The 23,673-nt window shown below is 36.8% G+C and overlaps 1 protein-coding gene across 1 annotated transcript in view; it reads left to right on the top strand.

The window, feature by feature from the left end:
- Window positions 1-429: 429 nt before the first annotated feature.
- The window catches only part of TENM2 (teneurin transmembrane protein 2), a 2,391,334-nt gene continuing 2,368,090 nt past the window's right edge, over window positions 430-23,673 (top strand). Inside the window, exon 1 of the mRNA XM_045040340.1 lies at window positions 430-509. The gene's annotated coding sequence lies outside the window, so the exon portion shown is untranslated. The remainder of the gene's footprint in view (window positions 510-23,673) is intronic.

Raw genomic sequence — 23,673 nt, 5'->3', positions numbered from 1 at the left:
CTTTGAAGTTAATTCAGAGATTATATTTCATGCCTTTAAAAAATCTTTAAATAAGAATGTGTATTATACCTTTTCCTAAAATCCTCTGGAACATTAGGTTGAAATGAAGCGCAGTGTTCCACTAGTTTCCATTCCAGTCATGGGGTAGGGGAAGAATTGCAGCTTTTGAGGTTCCTTTTTCTATTAGTTATCAACAGGATAGTGGAACCATCAAAAAACAATGCTTTTGTCTCCTTCCTTTCTTTTTTCTCCCTGTTAGCCTTCAGTTTTGCTCCCCTCAGCTGGAAAAATAGATATATATACTTTTCATCACTGCACTGCATGTAAAGTTATAAAATACACCTGATGGGCTTTGCTTGCAGTGTGTAGCTAATTGACTACAATCTCCAGGTGTTATAAATAAAGTGTCTGGGAGCGCTTATAATAAAGGTGTTTTCCCCAGCTTCAGAAGGAAGGTGCTGGTCACAAATGAGGAAAGAGACTCGCTGCTGAAGGTAAATTTACTCAAGGTTAGTAGCGTGTTTGGCAACTTTGGTTTAGAAGAACATCGATTTTCTTGTATAAAGCATGGTGCTCCCCAAAGTAGGGATTGATGTGCAGAGCAAAAATATTTGATGAGTTAATGCATTGAGCATGCTGGTGTGAGCAAGTTTTATTTGACCTCAGCCGGGGCAGGGGGAGAGGCTGGATATGCCCGAAAGAAATTGGAAGAGGAGATCCTTGTATGTTTCTCTCGAGAGCCAATAACCTGTTAAGAAATGTGTGTAAAACTGTTGGTATCTGAGTAACAGGCTCGCCGTGTAAGAGCAGACAAGTAAGATTGCAATCCAGGGGAGTCGGTCATAAGATTTGAGGAAACTTCTTCAATTTAGTGGTAGATTCATATGTTATGTGAAATTACCTACTTTTAAAAGTCATTTAAGTAAAATTGTCAACATAGGGAAAACAAATTCTTTGAATTCTTTATCCTTAATTCAAATATGTTCCTATTTTCAACTAAATACAAGATTGGGGGAATGATGAGGCCGTAATTTTTCATTGCTTGGGGCCTTTACATTTCTTCAGTCTCCTTGTGCAAGATGTTATTAATCTGTGAGGTGGATGTAATAAGGTTTGCCCCTCACAAGAGTTTAAACTTAAGTTCATTGTGTTAAATAAAATAATGACCTAAGAATGAATACCCACTTTTTTTCTTGAAGGATAAACAATGATGAAATTAATTAAAGATTATTAACTGTCAAAAGTCCCACCCAATAGTTTATTAATTTATCAGCTCAAGCCTTCGAAGCTGATTTCTTATTTTGTCTATAAGAGCTACAGATGTAATTTTTTTAAAACTACTTAGTGACTACCTGGGGCACCTGAGTGGCTCAGTTGGTTAAGCATCTGACTCTTGATATCAGCTCAGGTCATGATCCCGAGGTCGTGGGATCAAGGCCCATATTGGGCTCTGCACTGGGCATGGAGCCTGTTTGGGTTTCTCTTACTCCATCGCTCTCTACCCTTCCCCCACTTGCACACATGCATTCTCTCAAAAACAATTGGTTAATTAAAAACAACTGCTTAGTGGCTCCTATAATAAACAATCAGCGTAACCTCTTGAAATAGAAAATGCAGGGTTTTTTTTCCTAAATTTTACTTTACATCCTTTTAAATACTTAAGGTAAAGGAATATTGACTTAATCTCATTTTTTTTCTTTTCTTTTTTTTTTTATATTAACTGCCATATGTAAACTGAGAATTTCTGCCAGCAATTAAGGGGCAATATCAACCATTAGAACAAATACTGGGATGGTCAAGTTTAATATGCTATATGTTTACCTCGGTACATATTAGGTCTCATTTAGAAAATTCACTTAATATGTTACTAAGGAAAAGGTATGCAGACAAATATTTGGAAATTTATTCAAATATGTTTATTGAGGTCTTAGTATATTCTAGGTTCTGTTCTAGGTACTGAGAATGTATCAGATAGAAAAGCAGGTAAAGATTACAGTTTTTCCTGAGTATACATTATGGAGATGTGGACATACTGATAAACAAGGATGATGCAAGGGAAAAAAAATAATAGCAGATTGGAGATGCCAGGGCATGGGATGAAGTTGGCAGTAAAGTAAGGGTGGGGGGGCTCATTGAAAAAGTGAAATCTGGGCAAAGAACAGGAGGGGTGTTAGCAAGGATGTGAAGACAGAAACCTTGTGCACTGTTGCTGGGAATGAAAATTGGTATAATCATCGTGAAAACAGTATGGAGGCTTCTCAAAAAAAATAGAGCTGCCATATAATCCAGCAATTCTACTTCTGGGTATTGATCTATAAAAAAAAAATACTAACTTAAAAAGTTACCTCTACTCCTGTGTTATTACACATGATTTACAATAGCCAAGATGTGGAAACAACCTAAATGATGAATGATGAATGGATAAAGAAATTGTGAGCTATATATCTATAACTGTATCTATATAATACAGCCATAAAAATACCTTATGATCTGCTTTATATGTGGAATCTTTAACAACATCAAAAACTGATAGATAAAAAGAACAGTTTGGTACTTGCCAGAGACAGGGGAATAGAGAAATGGGTGAACTATCTTTCTGTGTGTTTGTTTGTTTAAATATATTGAATAATTTATAATAATTAAAACACATGCTTTGGGAGGGGCGCACAGAACCCTAAGCAGTTTACGTTGTTAAGGTCCAGAAGCCAGGGGATGAGATGGGAGGAAGACTGTTCAATGGCCGAAGGGTTTGTGGTTGGCCATTCTTGTCCCTTAGAGTTACTGGACAGTCATTCTTTCACTCAGAAACAATTGAGGTCTACCATGTTCCAACTGCAGTTTATTTAGTGGTGACCTCCCAGGACAGCATTGACAGGGATGAGAAAGAGGCAGCTATTTCATAGGCTTTAGAGCTGGAAGGGAGATGGGAAGTCACCTAGTCTAACTCTGAAATACACAAAGGAGACCTGAAAGGGTTAAGTGATTTGCCCAATAAGTCACAGAATATAGCTGAGGTTGGACCCTCCCCACCTCCCCTTGCCACTTTACCTTCCCAAGCCAGTCCTTGTCATCATAAGCTCCTGTGGTCATAAATGGTTGAGCATTAGGACAAATGCACAGAAGCTTTGAAGAAAACTTAGGGGAAGTATAGATGTCCTGTAATCTGTGAAAGCAGGTATGCTGGAACCCTGGTTTTAATAAATAGAATTGAAAGTGCTAGAATTTAGAATCCGTTGTTTTCCCATTATTGGACTTACTAATCTGGTTTAGATAGCCAAGAATTCTAAAACTTCACTTTTTAAAATATTTTGTCTATCTAAAAAAACAATTTGGGAGTATATAATAACTGGAGAATACAAAAAAAACAAAGGAAAGAAAAAAGTCACCTACAACCTTGGAATGAAACAATAACTCCTATTTATATCATGGAATATTCTGATTGTCTCTGTATCTCTCTCTTACTATAGGTCTGTAAATTGATGGATGGATAGATAAGCTAAAACCTACTGTATAGGGGTGCTGTGAGGATCGGGGATAATGTATGCAAAGTACCTGCCCTAAATTCGCTTGGAACACAGTACATGGAGGTATTAGAACGCCTGTCATTATGCCAGCATATTCACAGAGATAAACATGAGAGGAGACCAATCTAAGTAGCAACTTAGCCTGGACAATTCTTTGTTCATGTAGGACAAGCAGAGCCCATGTGTCAACCTAAAGAGGATGGTAAATGAAGGCAGGATTGTTTGGCAGCAGAGATTTTTCATGGCCACCAAAAATGAACAAGCAATACATAGGATGGAGGCAGTAAGCCAAGCAAATAATCTGGGAGAAGACCACTCCGGGGAGAGAAACAGCTGGAGGAAAGGCCCTAAAGTGTGTGTGCTTGGCATGTCAAAGGAAAAACAAGAGGCCAATGTGTCCAAGCAGCGTGAGCAAGTAGTAAAACCACACATGAGGATGTACATGTATATAGGTCCAGTGTATAGACACCCTTGGAGACTACTTCTAAACTGAGAGAAATGGGGTGTTTCTGGTAAGATCAGACTGAAGAGTGAAATGATTTAAGTTTGAAAAGTAATACATGGCAAATAGGTCAGTGAGGGGAGAAATAGTTGGGGGGGAAGGAGGCTATAGAGTGTTTACACCAGAGAATACGGTGATTCAGAGCAGAGTAGACCTCACAGTGGAGTTGGGAAGAAGTTGTCCAAGTCTGCATATATTTCTTTTTTTATTAATGTTTTTAATGTTTATTTTTGAGACAGAGACAGAGCATGAACGGGGGAGGGTCAGAGAGAGAAGGAGACAAAGAATCCGAAGCAGGCTCCAGGCTCTGAGCTGTCAGCACAGAGCCCGATGTGGGGCTCGAACTCACAGACCGTGAGATCGTTACATGAGCTGAAGTCGGATGCACAACCGACTGAGCCACCCAGACGCCCCTGCATATATTTCAAGTTAGAGCCAATGCTATCCTCTGCTGGATTGGATATACGATGTGAGAGACAAAGGCAAGAGAAGGATGGTGTGAGCATCTGAAAAGCTGACCTTTGTATATACTGAGATAGGGACGCCTATTAACATAATAGGTTTTGGTGTAAGTTCACCTTTGGTATGGATACATTAGTGTCTGTGGGCAGACAATGTTGAGCTTTCAAAGAGAGGCCTGAGCCAGAGCTATAAATCTGAGTCGGCATATTGATGTTTTTAAAATGGAGAAAATGGATGAGCTCATCAAGAAAGTGAGTTACACAGTTCCAAAGACAGTCCTGTAGTTAAAAGATGGGAGATTAAGAGAAACAGGAAAAGAATGTAGAGGGAGAGGGTGTAGGTGCATGATGGTGATAGTCTGGGTGATGGTCTTCACATTGTTCTTAGTTGGTTTGTGCAACAACCAGCAAGGTCACCAGTGGAAAGTGAGGGCAGAGGAGGAGATAATAGGGGTTTAAGGAAGAAAGGTAACTAAGAGAGTGTGAATGGGCTGAGAAGTTTTCCCTTAATTGCCTTGCAGCAGTAAGGACTCATTTTGAAATTCCTGTATACAAAGTTAAAGTGAAACCAACTAGTGACAACAGGAACTTTCCTTTAGGCACTTGCAGCTAGCTTCATGGGTGCAGATGTAGAGTAGGTGGAATGTTGAAGCTTATCAGGATGTGATCTTGTCAAACTCTGCATCAAAGTTGGAGAAGGGCAAGGAACGGAAGGGTGTTTGCAAAGGAGAGATGATGAGGGACCCTGGCTTCTTAGCTGGGAAGGTGGGAAATGAGGAGATCAAGCAGATGAGGGCTTATGAAAAGTTCATAGAATGAAAGGAGTAGGAACCCTCACCCCACCCCCACCCCTGGGAAGGGAGAATCAAAGAATTTTGACTACAGCTAAGATCAAATTTACATAGAACATATTGAGCCAACATTTTGTGGCTGCTTACATTGTGTGCTGAGTGGTTTCTAGCATATTTTCACTTGATCCTCACAAATTTTTGTGCAGAAGCACTGCGTGCTGTTCCTCATATGAGACTGTGAAGCAATATAGATTCAAACTTATCCAAAATAGCTATGATATTCAAAAGCTTCAGTTAAATTTCAATTCTTCATCTTTAAGTTTGTGTTACCCTCAAACCGTTTTACATAATCAAGTCTTAACGGAGTGTCTCTTTACATAAAAACTTAGTGTGCCCTATGATTTCTACTGAATTTTTTTTGACGTTTGTTTATTTTTGAGACAGACAGAGCATGAATGGGAGAGGGTCAGAGAGACAGAGGGAGACACAGAATCTGAAACAGGCTCCAGGCTTGAGCTGTCAGCACAGAGCCCGACCCGGGGCTTGAACTCATGAACCGTGAGATCATGACCTGAGCCGAAGTCGGGTGACTGAGCCACCCAGGCACCCCTGATTTCTACTGATCTTTAATATTAATTTAAACTTGAGAGATTACTGGGGCACCTGGGTGGCCCAATTGGTTAAGCGTCCAACTTTGGCTTAGGTCATGATCACACAGTTCATGAGTTTGAGCCCCACATCCAGCTGTGTGCTGACAGCTCCTAGCCTGGAGCCTGCTTCAGATTTTGTGGCTCTCTCTCTCTCTGCCCCACTCCTGCTCATGTGCGTGCGCGCGCTCTCTCTCTCTCTCTCCCTCTTTTTTTCTTTCTCTCTTAAATATAAATAATCACTAAAAAATAAAAAAAAATGAACTTGAGAGATTATTATTTATGTTGTTATATCCTACACAAAGTTTGGTTTTTGGGTTTTTGTTGTTTTCATACCTGAGGAATTTATGAGGATAAAATTAATTAGAAAATTAATGTTGATATGTTTAAGAAATACTACTTACACTGAGGCTGATTGTGGATCTTATATAACATATCACGAAAATAGTGATGTCATTCCACTAGAAACTTAGGAAATCCATTCAGACAAACTTTTTGGGAACAGTTACTCTAAGGCATTTGGAAACAATTCAAAACTTGTGGAACTTTAGATGATAGTTGGGAATTTTTGTTAATCTCCTTGGATGTGAGAATACATTTTCGTTTAATTTTTAAATCTGAAAAAAATTACAAAAGTAATAAAATGAAATAATAAGATGCTTGAGATATGCTTTCATTAACTGCAGCAAGAAGCAAACAAAAGGGTGTGTGTGTGTGTGTGTGTGTGTGTGTGTGTGTGTGTGTGTTGGAGACTGAGGTGGGAATGGTGTGTATGGATATATAAAGTAGAAGAGCAGATGGGGCGCCTGGGTGGCGCAGTCGGTTAAGCGTCCGACTTCAGCCAGGTCACGATCTCGCGGTCCGTGAGTTCGAGCCCCGCGTCGGGCTCTGGGCTGATGGCTCGGAGCCTGGAGCCTGTTTCCGATTCTGTGTCTCCCTCTCTCTCTCTGCCCCTCCCCTGTTCATGCTCTGTCTCTCTCTGTCCCCAAAATAAATAAAAACGTTGAAAAATAAATAAATAAATAAATAAAGTAGAAGAGCAGAAAATTAGTAGTGGTTGGAGTTAGGTGATATGTTCATAAGTAATGTAATTATTTTTAGAAATGTTTGATATTTTCATAGTCAAAAGGTATAAACAGGTCGTCCTGAGGGATCTCCTAATTTTAAAGATGGTTGCCATAAGAGCTGATGTCAGAGGCTGAATGTGGTCACAAAATTGGTCAGGTAAAGCTAAATGCTTAAACACCCCCAATTGACCATAAAAGGATAGTCACTTGCTATAAATACAACGATTTTGAAGGCCACAAGTTCCTGCATACAGTTGGTTTTTTGTTTTATACTCCTTGAAATACCTGATGTACATCTCTGAGGATCCTCAGTCTGTGATTTTCTATCACTTCAGTGCTAAGACATTAAAATAGATCAACTTTTTAGGAAGCGAGAAATGGGTATCTTAAAATGGATGCCATCATTTGGACTGCGATTGTTTTTTTTTTTTTTTTTTTTTTTTTAAAATAACCATTATCATTCTTGGCACTTCCTTAATTTGATGGTGGATTAATATTGTTTGACCTGATGATAATAGCCATCTATCCAATTTGGTCCCATGACTAAAAGGCTTTCTCATCTGCCATTTGTTGGGGTCAATATGTGACCTGCATAGTCAGATTCAGGTTGTTAAGTTAAACATTATTTTCAATTAAAAAAAAATATATCATTTGCCTTGGGGAAAAAAAGGAGAGGAAAACAGACTTATGAATAAACTTAGGTCAGTGCTCCATGTGTTCAAAGTATGAATTCCACAAGCTTAATAGTCATCAGACTTAAAAGGCTGAGAAAGAAGCTTATTGATTTGGAAATTAAACATCTGCCAATAACTTCAGTGTACTTTATGTAACAAAATGATGAAAATATGCTTTGGTCATTTAACTTGAAATTTCCCATCAAGTTCATATTGTCTCCTGTATAAATTTTAGCCTACTCAAAAAAAAAATGCACAAAAAATGAGTTATGTACGACATACCATTATATGGCTTTACAAACATATTTATTCCTTGTAAGCATGATTTTGAAGGTGAGGGAATATGGCCTGGATAGTACTGCATTTCATAAAGAGAATATGAAATCTGTAACAATAAATTGCTAGAACATTAGTGCCTTTTATAAATCATCACAATATTTAATATTTAATTATTCAATGGTGATGCATTAAAGTTGAGGACATTTTATCCTTGGAGCTAAGCATACTGTGATTAGGGACAAGGTATACTTCCTATAACCAAGAGAGGTACAGTCTAGAGTTTAAAGGTCCCCATAGGAGGAAATGACTGATTAAAAACAGAATTTTGAACCCAGATTTTGACTATTGCTTTTTAATTTTAGGTGATAAAAAATGCTTACAGACTTCATGTGAATCCGACGAAGTTCTGATTCACACAGTCTCAAAGGACCTGAGATTCCATAGTCATTGAGAAAATAATTGTTGGGTGCCTTGAGATGTTTTTCTCTTTTCTTTCCCATCTCTCTACTATTTGTGTAATTGGAAGTTATCTATGTATAATTACATCTTTAGTGAAAAGTAATTATAATTCTTATCATTGACTTTTTAAATTAGCTTTTTTACTGTAATAAATAGTAGTTTTTACATCTCATCTAGCCACTCTGGGTATACCCAAAAGGAAATACAAGCAAGATTTCAAACTTTAAAACTGGCTAAATCAGAAAAAAAAATCTATAAACACTAAAAAAAGTTAGAAAGAAACATAAAGGTCATTATCTGCATTTGGAAACCAAGAATTCTGAATCTACTTTTATGAAGAGCAGACCACAAAAACGAAATAACCCATTGTTTTAGAATTAACTCCTGTATTTACTATTTCCCATCCACTTTGCCTCACTTTTTTCTCACCCATTTCCTCACCCTCTTCCCTCTGTGACTTGGGACAAGCTCAGTAATCTCTTAGTATCTTTATTACATTTAAAGAATAACTTTGTATCACTGTCTAATAATGAGATAATAGAAAGGTGTTTTTTTTTTTCAGAAAACATTTGCTTTAGAAATCTATTATTCAAATTATTCCTAGTGAAGAATGATTGCTTGATACTGTTCAAGATCCTTGAAATAAAAGCATAGAACCATAATTGCATAGATGTATGCATCAGGTAGTTGAACTGCTTGGGAATTATGGAATTAGCATGTGCTGCTGATTAACATCCTTCATAACAGAGACCCCACAATTGGCCTTTTATCATGGGGTATAGCAGTATTTAATGGCGGGTAGATATTTAATGACCTCTAAAGGGGAAACTGAGCACCTCAGCCTCGTGTCCTGGGCCCTCATCATGCCTTATCATACAGAACCCCGTCTTTGGAGGAAATTGTATATATGACCTTGATCTTATAATTCAGGGTAAAAGTTAATGAATTACATGAATTGAGGATTGATTTACTCATGGCCAAGATTTGGAGTTGTCCTGAGAAGGCATGGTGTTTCATTTTCTCTCATAAGAAAACTATAAAATTTTCTAGATTGTTTGTCCTGCTAAAATTAGTATATGATGATGGTTAAAAGTTGAGACATACCTGAGAATGAATTAGATTTTCTCCCTAATCATGATATAACCTTGGGCAAAATACTGAGTCTCTTGAAACCTTTGTTCACTCATCTAAGATTGTTCACTCATTATAAGATAATGATTAGAGCCATTTCATTGAGTTACTGTGAAACATAACTGAGACCGGATCTGTGTAGCAGGATTTCTGGTTCATGGAAATGCTGGAAAAATAGGTGTGGTTTGTTTGTTTGTTTGTTTTAAGTTTGTTTATTGAGAGAGTGAGTCAGAGGGAGAGAATCCTAAGCAGGCCCTGCACTCTCAGTGTAGAGCCTGACATGGGGCTCACACTCATTAACTGTAAGATCATGACCTGAGGTGAAACCAAGGGTCAGATGCTCAACTGACTGAGCCACACAGGCACCCCAAAATACGTTTGTTTGTTTTTTATGAATGTAACTTATGGTCAGATTGGCTTACATACAACACAAGTGCTTATCCCAACAAGGGCCCTCCTCAATGCCCATCACCCATTTTCCCCTCCCCTCCCCATCAACCTTCAGTTTGTTCTCTGTATTTAATAGTCTCTTATGGTTTGCCTCCCTCCCTCTGTGTTTAAAACTATTTTTCCCCTTCCCTTCCCCCATGATCTTCTGTTAAGTTTCTCAAGATCCACATATGAGTGAAAACATCTATCTGTCCTTCTCTGACTGACTGACTTCACTCAACATAATACTTTCTAGTTCCATCCATGTTGCTGCAAATGGCATGATTTCATTCTTTCTTATTGCCAAGTAGTTGTCCATTGTATATATAAACCACATTTCCTTTATCCACTCATAAGTTGATGGACATGACTTCCTAGGATCCTGTTAATTTCCCTGTCTCTATAGAATCATGGAAATGATCATGCTAAATGATCCATAGAAATTTTGGCCTTCTCTTGAGTATTCAGAAGTGTCTGAGATAGCACCCATGTTTCAGTGAGCAGTTCTTGGAAGCTGCTTGAACTCTCTATCTATTCCAGTTTCCTGCACCCCATGTTGCCTTCAAATGTGTTCATAGTCTCTGCTCTTCTCTCCCCAAACGTAGCTAAGACCTAGCTGACTCTAATTGGTACTGATTTACAAACTTGATTTAAGATTGTACACAGAAAGGCAAAATTAACTGGGTATTAGACATCTTTACTTTGGAATATTTCTCAGAGGGAAAGAGAGTAGCATCTTCTATCATTATTGAAGTCCTGTTCCTGCCTCTTAATAACTATCTGCAGAGATTTAAGGGTTTCTTAACTGATGACTCTGGAATACTTGGTATGAGAATACATCATGGCCTTGGCTCTTCTCAAAAACAATAGATACTATTTGTGTAAATAAAGTGTTCCTTGGGTGATCTTGCAATTTAAGAACATGAGTTTTATCGGACATAAAACATAGAGGCTATTAAACATTTATCTCTCTCCCTTGTGATCATGACGTTGAATGTAAGGGAAAATGGCCTTTCTAGTTTTGCATTTCATAAATACGTATAATATGTAATCTATACCAATAAATGATTAGAAATCATGAGTGAATTCCTCTTTTCTTCATTACAAACCACTAACAGTTGAAATGATTGTTTTTTTCCTCTGAAGATTTCTGCCTCACTTCAGATCCCACTATTATTAGTGTTAGCAGTAGTAATAGCAGTAGTTTTTTTTTTTTAATATATAAATTGACTTTTTATATCGAGCAGTTTGTCACGTATTGGTAAAAGAAAGAAAGCTCTGGGGAAAAAATGGCTTCTGTGAATGTACCAATGGCAGGTAGCACTTGTCTTGGAGGTTAGTTAACACCCCCCACCCTCTTCCTACCTCCACCATTCCCCAAATCAAAGCCAAGATGAGGAAAATAACTTTGCAATCTGGGAGAACTAAAGGTTTTGGAGTAACACATTAGTATCAGCTATAGACACTTCAGCAAGAGCAGAAGGCAGCTCTCCAGCAATTCTGGCTTGCCTTACACATAGTGGCCCCCTACTCAAAATTAGAAACTCATCTACCACAGTTGCTTGAATTTCTCTCTTCCGCTCTGTTTTGGATAACTAGACTCCTCTTTTGGAAGAGATAATATTGATGGGATATCTGCCACCATAACTGAGTGTGAAGTAAGGAGAAAAATAGTCAGATCATCTGCCTCAACAGATGATGATTTGCTCTGGGTTGGAAAGGTAGATTGTTTGGGTTGCTTTGGGGGAGACAAAATGTGTGGGCAGTAGAGCAAACAAGAGCAGGAGTGTCTTCTCTTTCACAAACTATAGGACTGGCCTGTGGGAAAATGCAAAGCAGGTAAGATTTGTTTTGGGGGGACCGTCTCAGCATTTCCCCAGCATTTAACCTTCAGTAGCCTCCTTTACCACATAGCCCTCCTCCAACACTACCTCTTTCCCACTCTTTTCACCAATCTCTTGCCTGACATAATAGTAATATTTAGTACAGTATCCTTAATGGAGCCCTTTCCATAAAATAAATGATCTCATTCCTATGGTCTTGGAGAATTTGGCATTGTTACCAGCATACAAGTTGAAGACAATCTATGCTTTTTCAGTGTTCACTCCCTTTTTCAGTATGATGTAAGTCAACCTCATTCCTACTGCTGGGTCAGATGTAGTAGTGTACCCCTTGATGGACAGGGAGATTTAAGATCAGGCTTGTCCTAGGCACGCAGGCAGAAATGCTGTCATCAGGCCCTCAGGTTTTTCTTCATGTTCTCATTCCATGACTTTTTTGTGTGTGTGTGTGTGTTCCTGCATCAATCTCAGATATATTGGCCAGAAATAGGGCCACTTTAATTTTAGTACCTTGTGAGTCTGTTCTTTCAAACAGAAATTTGCATGACAAAAATTACCACAAGGGGTTTCTTAAAACAAAACTGTAAAGCGTTCAAAATAGAGATGCTGATTCTTTTAAAACAGCAAAGCACACACTAGACACATCCAGTATAATTAAAACAAGTAAAATCTATAGTATCAGGATCTAAGCCAGTCCCCTTGACAAGTCACTAACTTTCATTTAAAGCCTTCTCATTTTAATGTCATTCTTTTAGGAAAGAAAGAAAAGATGTATTAGAAATGTAAAAAAAAAAAAAAAAAAAAACCACAATCAAGGGCAAAAGCAGTGAAATGATTGAAGATGCATTCTTCAATCTGTAGGGTTTACTGGGATTACTTAGGCTAGACAAAAATCCATGAAGGTCATAATGACATTTTTATCATTTTAGACTGATGTGTGCCATTTTTTATATTGTCTTTGTAATACACATTAAAATTTTAAAGAGTGAGCTGTTACATTAAAAAGCAATGATTTAAAAATTTATCAGCTCCACCCTTCTGTAGTTTAACAAGGATTTTTACCTCCATCACTTAAAAATCAACTGAGAACTTTTTTTTTTTAATTGCTAATGTGGTGTCTTCTACAGGTGACAAGTAACTGGCTTGTGCCAATGTATTTTTAGCTTGTAAGAATCTATGGTTAGCAATAAATGAAAAAACTGGTATGTGACATCTGTACACCATAACAAGTAAGCATCCCTCATTTTACAGAAGGTATAAAGGTGTTTGCTTAGGAAAAGATTTGATTAAACCATACAGACAATGATAATAAATTGACCTTTATTGGAGGCTAATGGTGTGTCAGGTGCTTACTATGTGCCTGTGCTGGAAGCAGTGCTTCATAGATTTCATTTAAACTTCAGAGCAAGCCCTCTAGTCAGTACCTATTCACACTCAATAGATAGCATTGGAAGGAAGAGAGGACAGAAGGCAGTCAAGCAGGCTGGTCAGGGGGATCTCAAGGAAGGAGTTATCCCCCTTCCACAAATGGGGAAAGAAGCTTGCAGAGGTCAAAAAACCTGCCCAAAGTGGCAAAACTGGTAAGTGGCAGAGATGGGATTTATCTGCAAATCTTCTGAGGCTTAATCTGTGTTCTTTTTACCAGAAATCTCTGCATCCCATATTACATGTACTTTAGCACATCCTCAGCAAATAGGCAGCTTTGTGCACGATTCAGCAATGAAAATATCACTATAGTATGTTAAACTCGGACATTAAAACCATAATATTGACCCATGTGTTAAGAGGACATGTATTTTAGGTGACATTGGGATTACGAAATACCATGCCTACTTGTGATGCCTATTTTAATGTAAGGAGGCCATTTGCAACTCATCACTAATTATAAACACACTGCTTGTTATTAAAGTCAGGGGACAAACCACAGAGGATAGCCATCTAAGAGGGAGGAAAACATTTTCATTTCCATTTTTTGTTTTGCCCTTTAAGTCTCAATCTGCATCAAAAAATCTTTGCAGAGTCACATACAAGAAGAATGCTTGCCCCCTCCCCCTCTCCCCCCCCCTTTGGGGAAAAATGTATAACAAATCTTTTTTTTCCCCAAAAAAGAAACTCAGGAATATAAATTCCTTGAAGTGAAAGAAATTGTTCCTAGCTGGTGTGCATTATAGAAGGGAGAGAGAAGTAGAGAGTCAGAAAAAGCAGAGCTAGGTAGTGGGAGAGAAGAGCACAGGTGGGGGTAATGAGCATGGGGTGGGAAGTCACAGGAGAGGAAGGACTTAAGGAGGGGACAGGGATAGGGAAGGGAGGAGAGGAGCCACAGTGGGTACCTGGGTGGGTGGTGAGAGGAGGTGTTCAGTTTGACCCTTCAACCCTGGTTTTCTTGACCATTGCAAGGTCCTTGTAGTCCTCCATAGCCCCAGGGCACTATGAGCAGGACTGGATCTCTAGGGGCCCTCCTGTAGGTGGGACAGTGGCATGTCCGTTGTTGCAAGCTCTATGAAAATGGCTCACTTAACCTTCAGTCTCATAAACCTCTTTCACCCTCCCTCTGCCCTCACCACATAACCCCCTGTCTCCTCTAGGCATTAGCCATACAGTTTTGTAACTGTTTATACACTTAGCTCTCTCCACTAATAAATTCTAAGCCTCCTGGAAGTCATGGAAAAGGTCTGTTGTTTTTTATTCTTGATCCTGACAGGCACCATCCTTATCACAAAATTGGTGTTTAGAAAATATTTACCAAGAAAGAAGTCTAAAAACTAAGATTAGGGCCCAAACCAGGGCCACTCTCAAGACCTTAATTGTATCCCTTCAATTCATCTCCAGACATTCTGTTCTCTTTGTCAGAAGATAAAGTACAGGTTAATCATGAACTACTTAGGAGCACCTGGGTGGCTTAGTTGGTTAAGCATCTGACTTAGGCTCTGGTCATGATCTCTAGGTTTATGAATTGGAGCCAGGCATCTGGCTCTGTGCTGACATCTCAGAGCCTGGAGCCTGCTTCCGATTCTGTGTCTCCTGGTCTCCCTGTCTCCCCGTCTCTCGGCCCCTCCCGTGCTTGTGCTCTGTCTCTCTGTCTCTCAATAATAAATAAACGTTAAAAGATTTTTTAAAAAATCATGAACTTCTTAGAGTTCCTAGAATAAGTCTGCATACTCTGTCTAGGCCCCCTGGCTGCACACATTCTGTTCCTGTTTGGAATACTCCCATTCTTCTCCCCTCCCATCTCGTTACCTTCCCCCATCTGCTCACTCTTCAGCACTTCCAACTGGGGTCCCCCATCACCTATACAATATCCTTGTATTTATCAGTGGAACTATCATGGGTTTGCATTTTTTTTTCTCCCCAACCAAGCTGAGTAGTACATTGGGCAGGACTCTAATCTTTCTAGTCCCCAAACTCAGCATAGCTCTAGCACTCCCGTTGAGTATGCTAGAATTGCCTGGTGAATGTTGAATGCAGGAATACTTTTCTCATTCTACTCGTATCTTCCTTAGTAGGAAATACTTCCAATATCTGAATCTGCCATCCCTGGAGCAAAAGACCATGGAGATCATTTAGAGATATGTGTTCAACTATATTTGTTCATTTTAATTAATAGCCCTGGGATGCCAGCAAGAGGGCTAGTACATCTGGAAGGGAGGGAGAAGTCAAGGGAGGGTTCAGTCATCTATTTTTAGTAAAATTGGCATGGCAAGGATGGAATTAAAGTCTGGGTGCCTAGAGGCCAGATGTGCTGAAGATTAGTTACAGTCTCTTTTGTTTTTTGCTAAAAGTTCCAAAGGAGACATGGAATACAGACTGGATCAAACTATTTATTTCATCCTGGAGCTGCAACTTGAAGGATGAACTTCAGTATGAAAAACAGGAAGGAAACCTACCAAAATGCCATTAGAGGCCACTTCTTAGTTATATGCTATTTAATTTTTCCTTTATACATTTCTGTATTTGCAAATTTTTCTAAAATATTTTGGGTTTGTTTTGCTTTATTTTATAATTGTAAACATGGTCATGCTTGCTCCCCGTCACTCTGTCTCTCTCTCTCAAAATAAATATATTTAAAAAATTAAAAATAAATATTTGTTAAAGGAATAGATGGTCAGTGGATGATGTACTGATGACCTCTAGGTCATTTAATTAATGTCTTTGTAATACTTGGGCTATGAAAAAATCTTATTATTCTAAGAATATTTGTTTTTTGTGTGTATGCCTTGGAAAATTAGCTTTAAGTATAAAAATCACGTTTTCAAGAGTTTTTTTTTTGTTGAGATAAAATTTATGTAACATAAAATTTACCATTTTAAAGTGAACAATTGAGTGGCATTTAGTACATTCACAATGTTTTGCACTCACCTCCACATTTATCTATTTCTAAAACATTTTCAACACCCTAAAATGAAATCCTCTACCCATTAAGCAGCTGTCTCCCATTCCTGCTTACTTTCTACTTCTGATAACTAAAACTTATTTTCTGTCTCTATGCTGGATATCAAGGGAATTGTATTATCTGTGACCTGTGGTGTCTGGCTTATTTCACTTAGTATCACATTTTTGAGATTAATCCACATTAGCATGAATCAGTACTTACTCTTTGTGTGGGTGAATAACATCATAATGCATGTATATTACACAATTGACCCATTCACCTACTGATGGACATTTGGCTATTTCTACCTTTTGAGTGTTGTGAACAGTGCTGCTATGAGTGTGTGTGTGTGTGTGTGTGTGTATGTGTGTGTGTACACGTGCATGTGTTTGTGATTGAGTACCTATTTTCAGTTGTTTGGAATATATTCCCAGAAGTGGATATGCTAGATTCTTTGGTGATCCTATGTTTAACATTTCTTTAGGTTTATTTATTTATTTTTGACAGAGAAAACACAAGAGGGGAAGGGGCAGCGAGAGAGAGAGAGAGAGAGAGAGAGAGAGAGAGAGAGAGAGAGAACTCAAAGCACTCTGCACACTCTAAGTGCAGAGCCCCACGTGTGGCTCAATCTCATGAACCATGAGATCATGACCTGAGCCAAAATCAAGAGTCAGATGCTTAATCAACTGAACCACCCAAGTGCCTCCACTATGTTTAATGTTTTGAAGAATTGCCAAACTGTTTCCCACCATTGCTAAGCTATTTTCCTACCCCATCAGTAATGTATGAGGTTTCTAATTTCTCTATATCCTAGCTAACCCTTGTTTTCCTTATTATTACTGTTTTTAAATAGTCATCCTAGAGGGTGTGAAGTAATACCTCACTGTGGTTTTGATTTGCGTTTCCCTAATGACTAATGATGATGCAAATATTTTTATATGGTTTTGGCTATTTCCCTGAGATTCTTCCGAGAGGAAAAAAAGTAATAAAACTCAAAGAACAAATCTGTTTTCTCTTTAATGACGTTTAGAGATATTTTAGGAAATGGCATCACTTCAGACCTATTGCTTAAGCCAGAATCTTGGAATCATCCTGGACATTTTCTTCTCCTGAATTTCTATGATTTAAACCATCAGCAAGTTCTGCTACATGTAATGCCAAAGGATCTTGCATAACTATACTTTTCCATATCTCTGCTATTGCCAGCCTAATCCAGTCTAACATCATTTATTTCTCACCTAATCTATTGCTTTAATATTCATTATTTGTCTCATTTAGTCCATATTTTATATATACAGCAGCCAGAATTCAAAAAATAAATTTAATAGTAATTTTAATAATAAATAAAATAGTGATGGTCTACTGCTTAAGACCCACAACTTTCTGCCATTTCATGGAGAAGAAAAAAAAAAGGTTCCATGCCACAGCTTAGGAGAATCTGCATTATTTGGCACCGTTTATTGTCCCAACCATGTATAAAATTAGTCTTTCCCATGAACACTGCTTTCCACTTATAGACCATTCCTTATAGCAATTTCAAATGCTATTACATTGGCCTAGAAAATAACTCCCAAATATCACATGGGTAGATCTTTCTGATCTCTCTTAAATACTGCCTTCTCAGATGTTGCTGGCTATGCCATTTCAGGTGTGTTGCTCTCTGTTGAAACAAGATATTCCTCACCTTAAGAGTGTTTTCCCCCTTGAAATTATACTTAAGTACTTTTGTATCTATTTGTATTCTGCCTTAATACATAAGATCATAAGTTGATTTATGGTGAGGAGTATTCCTTTCTGTTGACCATGGTATACCCTAGGCCTAGCACAGAGTTGATGCTTATGTTTAATGAAAGTATAGCTTTGTGCTTTTCATAAACATAAGGAGTTGAATGGTCATCATGTAGAAATGCCCATATTTTCTTGAGAGCAAATTATTGAAAAAATATTTATAATAATTAGAGTAGTGCTATTTTCTGAGTATTATATTTCTATAGAAGAATGCAAGCCTCCTCTCTCCTGTCAGTAACAAAACAATCTTCTTTGAAACTCATGGGTCTTCCTGAATGGCAGTGATGTGTCAAGTAGACAGGGGAGGATAAAGAGGAGAATAGAACTGGTTAAAAAAGAGTAAAAGCTCATTCTCTCTTATCATGGTCTTTCCATGGCCCATGTCTGGCCATTCAAGAATCAGTATTTTATTTCCATCTCTCTATCTGGTAAGCAGGCTCTAGACCTGTTGACATGAAAATCATCTATAGAACTGGAGAAGAAATGTGATTAAATTGTGTTAGAATAGCTCAGCCTCTAACAGAAAATAAATAGTCTGAAAGCCATCATGGAATGCCTGTAATGGTAGTAGTATTATGGATGTAAGTGGAAAACCATGTTTATGCAATCAAACAGAACTCAGGATTATTTTGTTGGGGTGGATATTTGAACTAGTTGAAATAGACTTTTTTTTTTTCCTGTTAGATTAATAAAAGCATTACCTGAACTACAATCAATTGATTATCATTTTATATTATATGATTATTATGATATCAGGGGTCATATTCCACTGCTTTTTTTTTAAATGATGATGTTCCCAGGAAAGAAAGAATGTATTTTTTTTTTATTTTTAGAGTAAGCTTACTAAATTGTCAAGTAGCTTACTCAATCCATACCAACAAATACTAAAATAAACCTCTTTTTATCAAGTACTTTCAAGTTTATTGTCTCAAGTGAAGCTCCCAGAAATAGCTCTATGATATAGAATGGGAAGATTTAAATTGGAAACATAGGATTTTTAGATTTAAATTGGTTCTGTAGCATAGGTATCATAAATGCAGTACATGAAGAAACTGAAGGGATCAAAGGACTTAAGTTCATATAGATGAATGTAAATATAGAAGATTAAAACCTAGGTAGAATTCTGATGAAAGAGACTTCAACAAAATGTGTGTATATATATATATATATATATATATATATATATATATATATATATACACACACACACACAAATACACATATTGAAGACTTCTGAGAAATAATCATCTTTTTTAAAATTTGAAATTATATGTATTTAGAAATTTGTAGATATAAGGTATTCTAGAATTTGTGTTAAATGGTAGCATCTATATGAATATGGTTGATAGAACAAATTTTATATTTTTAATAACAGCAATTAACGATTTTTGTACACTTAAATGTCTTTGTAATGTGATTTTGATTTTCTTGATGTTGACAGTTTTAGTTGCCTTTAGAAACAACTGAGTTATCCCTATATGCTTCTACCCTGTGCATTATAATAACCTGACCCAGTGATGTGGTTTGACCTTTAATGTGTCATCCTGAAGGACATGCCTTTAGAGACAGGGACACGTTTCTTAGGATTTTTAAAAATTTGATGCAGGTGCTTTAGTTTCAGAAGTGACTTAGAAACAAAGAGAAGACTTAGGGGAATACAGGTACATTTTATGACTTGCTCAGTACCCTAAACCAGTATGGGATAAATATTTTATTTACCTTCTGTTTATGCTGTTTTGTTTCTCTGACATTGCAATCCAACATTTTTTAAAATTTTTTTAAGTTGATTTATTTGAGAAAGAGAGATAGAAAGAGCTCAAACTGGGGAGGGGCAGGGAGAGAGGGAGAGAGAGAATTCCAAGCAGGCTCCACACTGTCCACGCAGAGCCCAATGTGGGGCTTGATCTTACAAACTGTGAGATCATGACCTGAACTGAAATCAAGAGTCAGATGCTTAACTGACTGAGCCACCCAGGCACTCTTCTTATTTTTTTTAAATGATTTCAGCTTTAGAAAACTGCAAAAATACTATAAAAAGTATGTCCTGTTTACCGTTTACACAAATTGCCACAATTTTAATATTTTATATAACCATTATACAATTAACCATTATACAATTAAATTATCAAAACCAGGAAATGAACATTGACACCATTCTCTTCACTGATATCCAAATCTTAGTGTAATTTCACCAGTTCTTCCACTAATGCTCTTTTCTGGTCTAAGATCAAATTCAGAATCCCATTGTACACTTAGTTCTCTTATATGCCTACTCTTCTCCAATTTAGGGTAGTTCCTTGGTCTTGGTCTTTCTTGAGCTTTACAATTTTGACCAATATTAGCCACTTATTTTGTGGCCTGTCTCTCAATTTGGGATTTTCTAATGTTTCTTCATGATTAAAATAGGATAATGTACTTCTTAGCAAGACTATGACAGAAGTGATTTTGTATTGCTTGCTTTTTATTGGTTAAATCTTTCCTCCAAAAGTAAGAATCTGGATGATCTTGACCACACATTTGATTTGCTCAACTCCCATTAAATAACTTCAGAATTACTAAAGCAATTTGATTGTTGTGAACCCATATCTCTGTGGAAAACAAATTTACTAACTGGACACAATATGTGTATATAATGGTTCTGGTCTTTGGACTTACTGTATCATATCGACATACAGTTTTCTACAGTAACATAGTTTAGTCCCCTACCACCTTAGCCAAGTCCCCAAGTGTGGTTATGTTTTCCATCTGCAATATAGTTAGGGTCGTTTGTTACTCATACTATTCATGTTGGGGTCTCCCTCACATCCTGGTTGATAATAATTTTTATGTGCTGTTTGAGGATGTGAGCTATTATCATGGTTCTAAACATAAGAACTACATTTTAAAAAGTATTTTCAAGAAATGTCACTCCCCCTCATCTTTTTGCCCAATTCCCATTCCTTAATTTTTCACTCATTCCTACCCACCCTCTGTAGTTTTTGCTTCAGATGTTAAGATGTTGTTAGTTTCTTTCTGTTGTTTGTTTGTTTTTGCTTTGCCCAATTTAGCAGATGCATATGTCTAATCTCTTATCAGCAAACACAAAAGTTAATAATTTATGGATTTTTTCTTTTGCTTTCTTTAAAATTTAAATATATCTTATAAATTGTTTCATATCAATTGTAAGACCCTCCTCATTTTTTAAATGTTGTATTGAACTTCTTTTAAATTGTCATATTGTACTTTATTTTGTAAATGTATTGTACTCTATTTATCTTTTAGATTTTTATTTTTGAGAGAGAGAGAGAGCAGGAGCAGAGGAGGGGCAGAGAGAGAGGGAGACAGAGGATTTGAAACACGCACTGTGCTGAGAGTGGACAGCCAGATGTGGGGGTCAAGCTCGCAATCCTTGAAATCATGAGGGAAGCTGGAGTCAGACGCTTAACCAACTGAGCCATGCTGGCACACCTACTCTATTTCTTTATTAAGCACTCTCCCATGTGTGGACATTAGGGAGATTTTCATATTTTGCAGTTAGAAATAACACTGCAGTGAGTAACACTGTGCAGATTGTCATCATTGTCGTTGTTTTTGCTATATAGTTTTTTAAAATTTTTTATTGAGGATGTACCATCATGGTATATTCCTGGAGGTGGGACTGCTAGATCAAAAATTAAGAGCATATGTAATTTCACTTGGTATTGTAATGTTCATCTACAAAGAGTATTATGATTTTGATTGTTAAACAGCAGTGTATGAGAATGCCTAATTGTCCACAGTCCTCCCAATAGGATATATTTTCACATTAGCATTAAAAAGAAAGAAAAGAAAAGAAAGAAAAGATAAAGAAAATCTTAACATGCCTAAATAGCCAAGAAATAGTGTATCATTGTGAATCTTTCTCATTATCAGTGGTCTTCAACATTTATTCCTGAGTCTAAAGACCATTTTATAACTTTGTTGTCAATTATGTGTTACTTTTTCTCATTTTTCTCTTGGGTTTTTGGTGCCTTTATCTCAAATTTTAAGAATTCTTTGTATATTAAGGACATTATTAACTTTTTGTCTGGGATATATGTGACAAATGTTTTCTCCCATGTTTTCACTCATCTTTTGAATTTTTTCATGATGTTTTGTTGCAATGCAAAAATAATACTTCTTATGTAGGCAGATTGATAAATTTGTTTATTGTCTCTGTATTTTGGGTTCATAATTACAAAACCTTTCCTATACTTAGATTAAAAAGGAATCACTCCTGTTTTCTTCTTGGAGTACTTCTAAGGTTTACTTTACTTATATTTTATTTTATATTTAGATTTCTGATTCACTTAAAATTGATTCTTATATATGGTGTAAAGTATGAGTCTAGTTTGATTTTTATTAAAGTGACTACCCAGTTGTCCCAACAATAATTATTGAGAAGTTTATCTTTGCCATAGTAATTTGAGATTCTATCTTCATTGCATGTGAACTTTTTTATGTATCTGGGTCTATTTCTGGATTTTTGCATTCCATTTCACTGAACTATTTGTTGATGCACCAATGACACATTGTTGTAAGAGGTTTTACAGTATATTTTTGCAACTAGTAGAGTTAGTAACTCAAGGTAGTTTTTCTTTTTAATTGTTTCCTGATTGTTTCTGCATGTTTATTTCCATAGGAACTTTCATATCAACTTACCTAACTCTATAAAATATTTTTGACATGTTTATTAACATTTCATATAATTATTAAAGTCTATTGCTTTGTCTTTCAGAGTGTAGTAAGTAAAAAGAAAAAAAGCTTGTTAAGTGTGTGATTATACAATCACGTATAAAATAGAGATGGTTTCTTCTTAGCAACTTAATACCTCTATATGATTTCTCAAATATGGAAATAGGGGACATTTTTGCCTTCTTTTCTGATCTTAATGGAAATGTCCTAGTGTTTCTAAACAAAGCAAAATACTGGCATTAGGGCTAACAATTAACATTATAATGTGTTAACATGTCAATCAGTTTGTATTTCTTCAGTATTTTTTAATCAGGAGTAAGTGTTATTTTGTCCACAGCTTTTACAGCATCTATAGGGATAGGCATATGATTTTTAAAATATCTTACTAGATTAATAAATATTAATATCCGTTCTGTTAAAAGATAAACTAGGGCATATTTAAAAGTTTGAGAGTTGGAGTAAAATTAGTCTGAATCTGGCAGCATCAATGTAACAGAGAAAAGAGCTCTAAGGAGTTTTCATCTTTCGGGATGAGAACAGTGTAGGAAGAATGGAGCGAGGACAACAAAGTTATATTAGGTAAAAAAAAAATGCTAGTTGGTTATTGCAGTCCCTTCCCCATTTGGGACAAGGGGTCTATCAGGTAGATTACCTAACTATCTTGGATCAGGCGATTCCTGATTAACTGAGGATTCTATTACTGGGAGGGCTGAAACTATGTACTGTTGGTTTGGTGATGGGGGGCTTAATGTAAGTGATTCAATTGAGGACCCATTTTCTTGTTTGTACAATTGTGTAATACTAATAGATTTCATTATGTCGGACTAATTTTGTACTTCTGGAGTAAATTCCACTTAGTCATGATATATTATTTCTTAATGTAGTATTAGAGTTGTTGACTGTTTCATGTTCAATTTTTGCATTGATATTTTAAAGTAATATTTATAGTTTTTTTTGTAGGGGAGTATTATTTCCATAAAATTTTGGTGTTCTGTTAACTTTATAAAAAGATACTAGAA

This window comes from Felis catus, chromosome A1 (genome assembly GCF_018350175.1).
Source record: "Felis catus isolate Fca126 chromosome A1, F.catus_Fca126_mat1.0, whole genome shotgun sequence".
NCBI classification, from domain to species: Eukaryota; Metazoa; Chordata; class Mammalia; order Carnivora; family Felidae; genus Felis; species Felis catus.
This window is presented reverse-complemented; position numbering and strand designations above follow the sequence as displayed.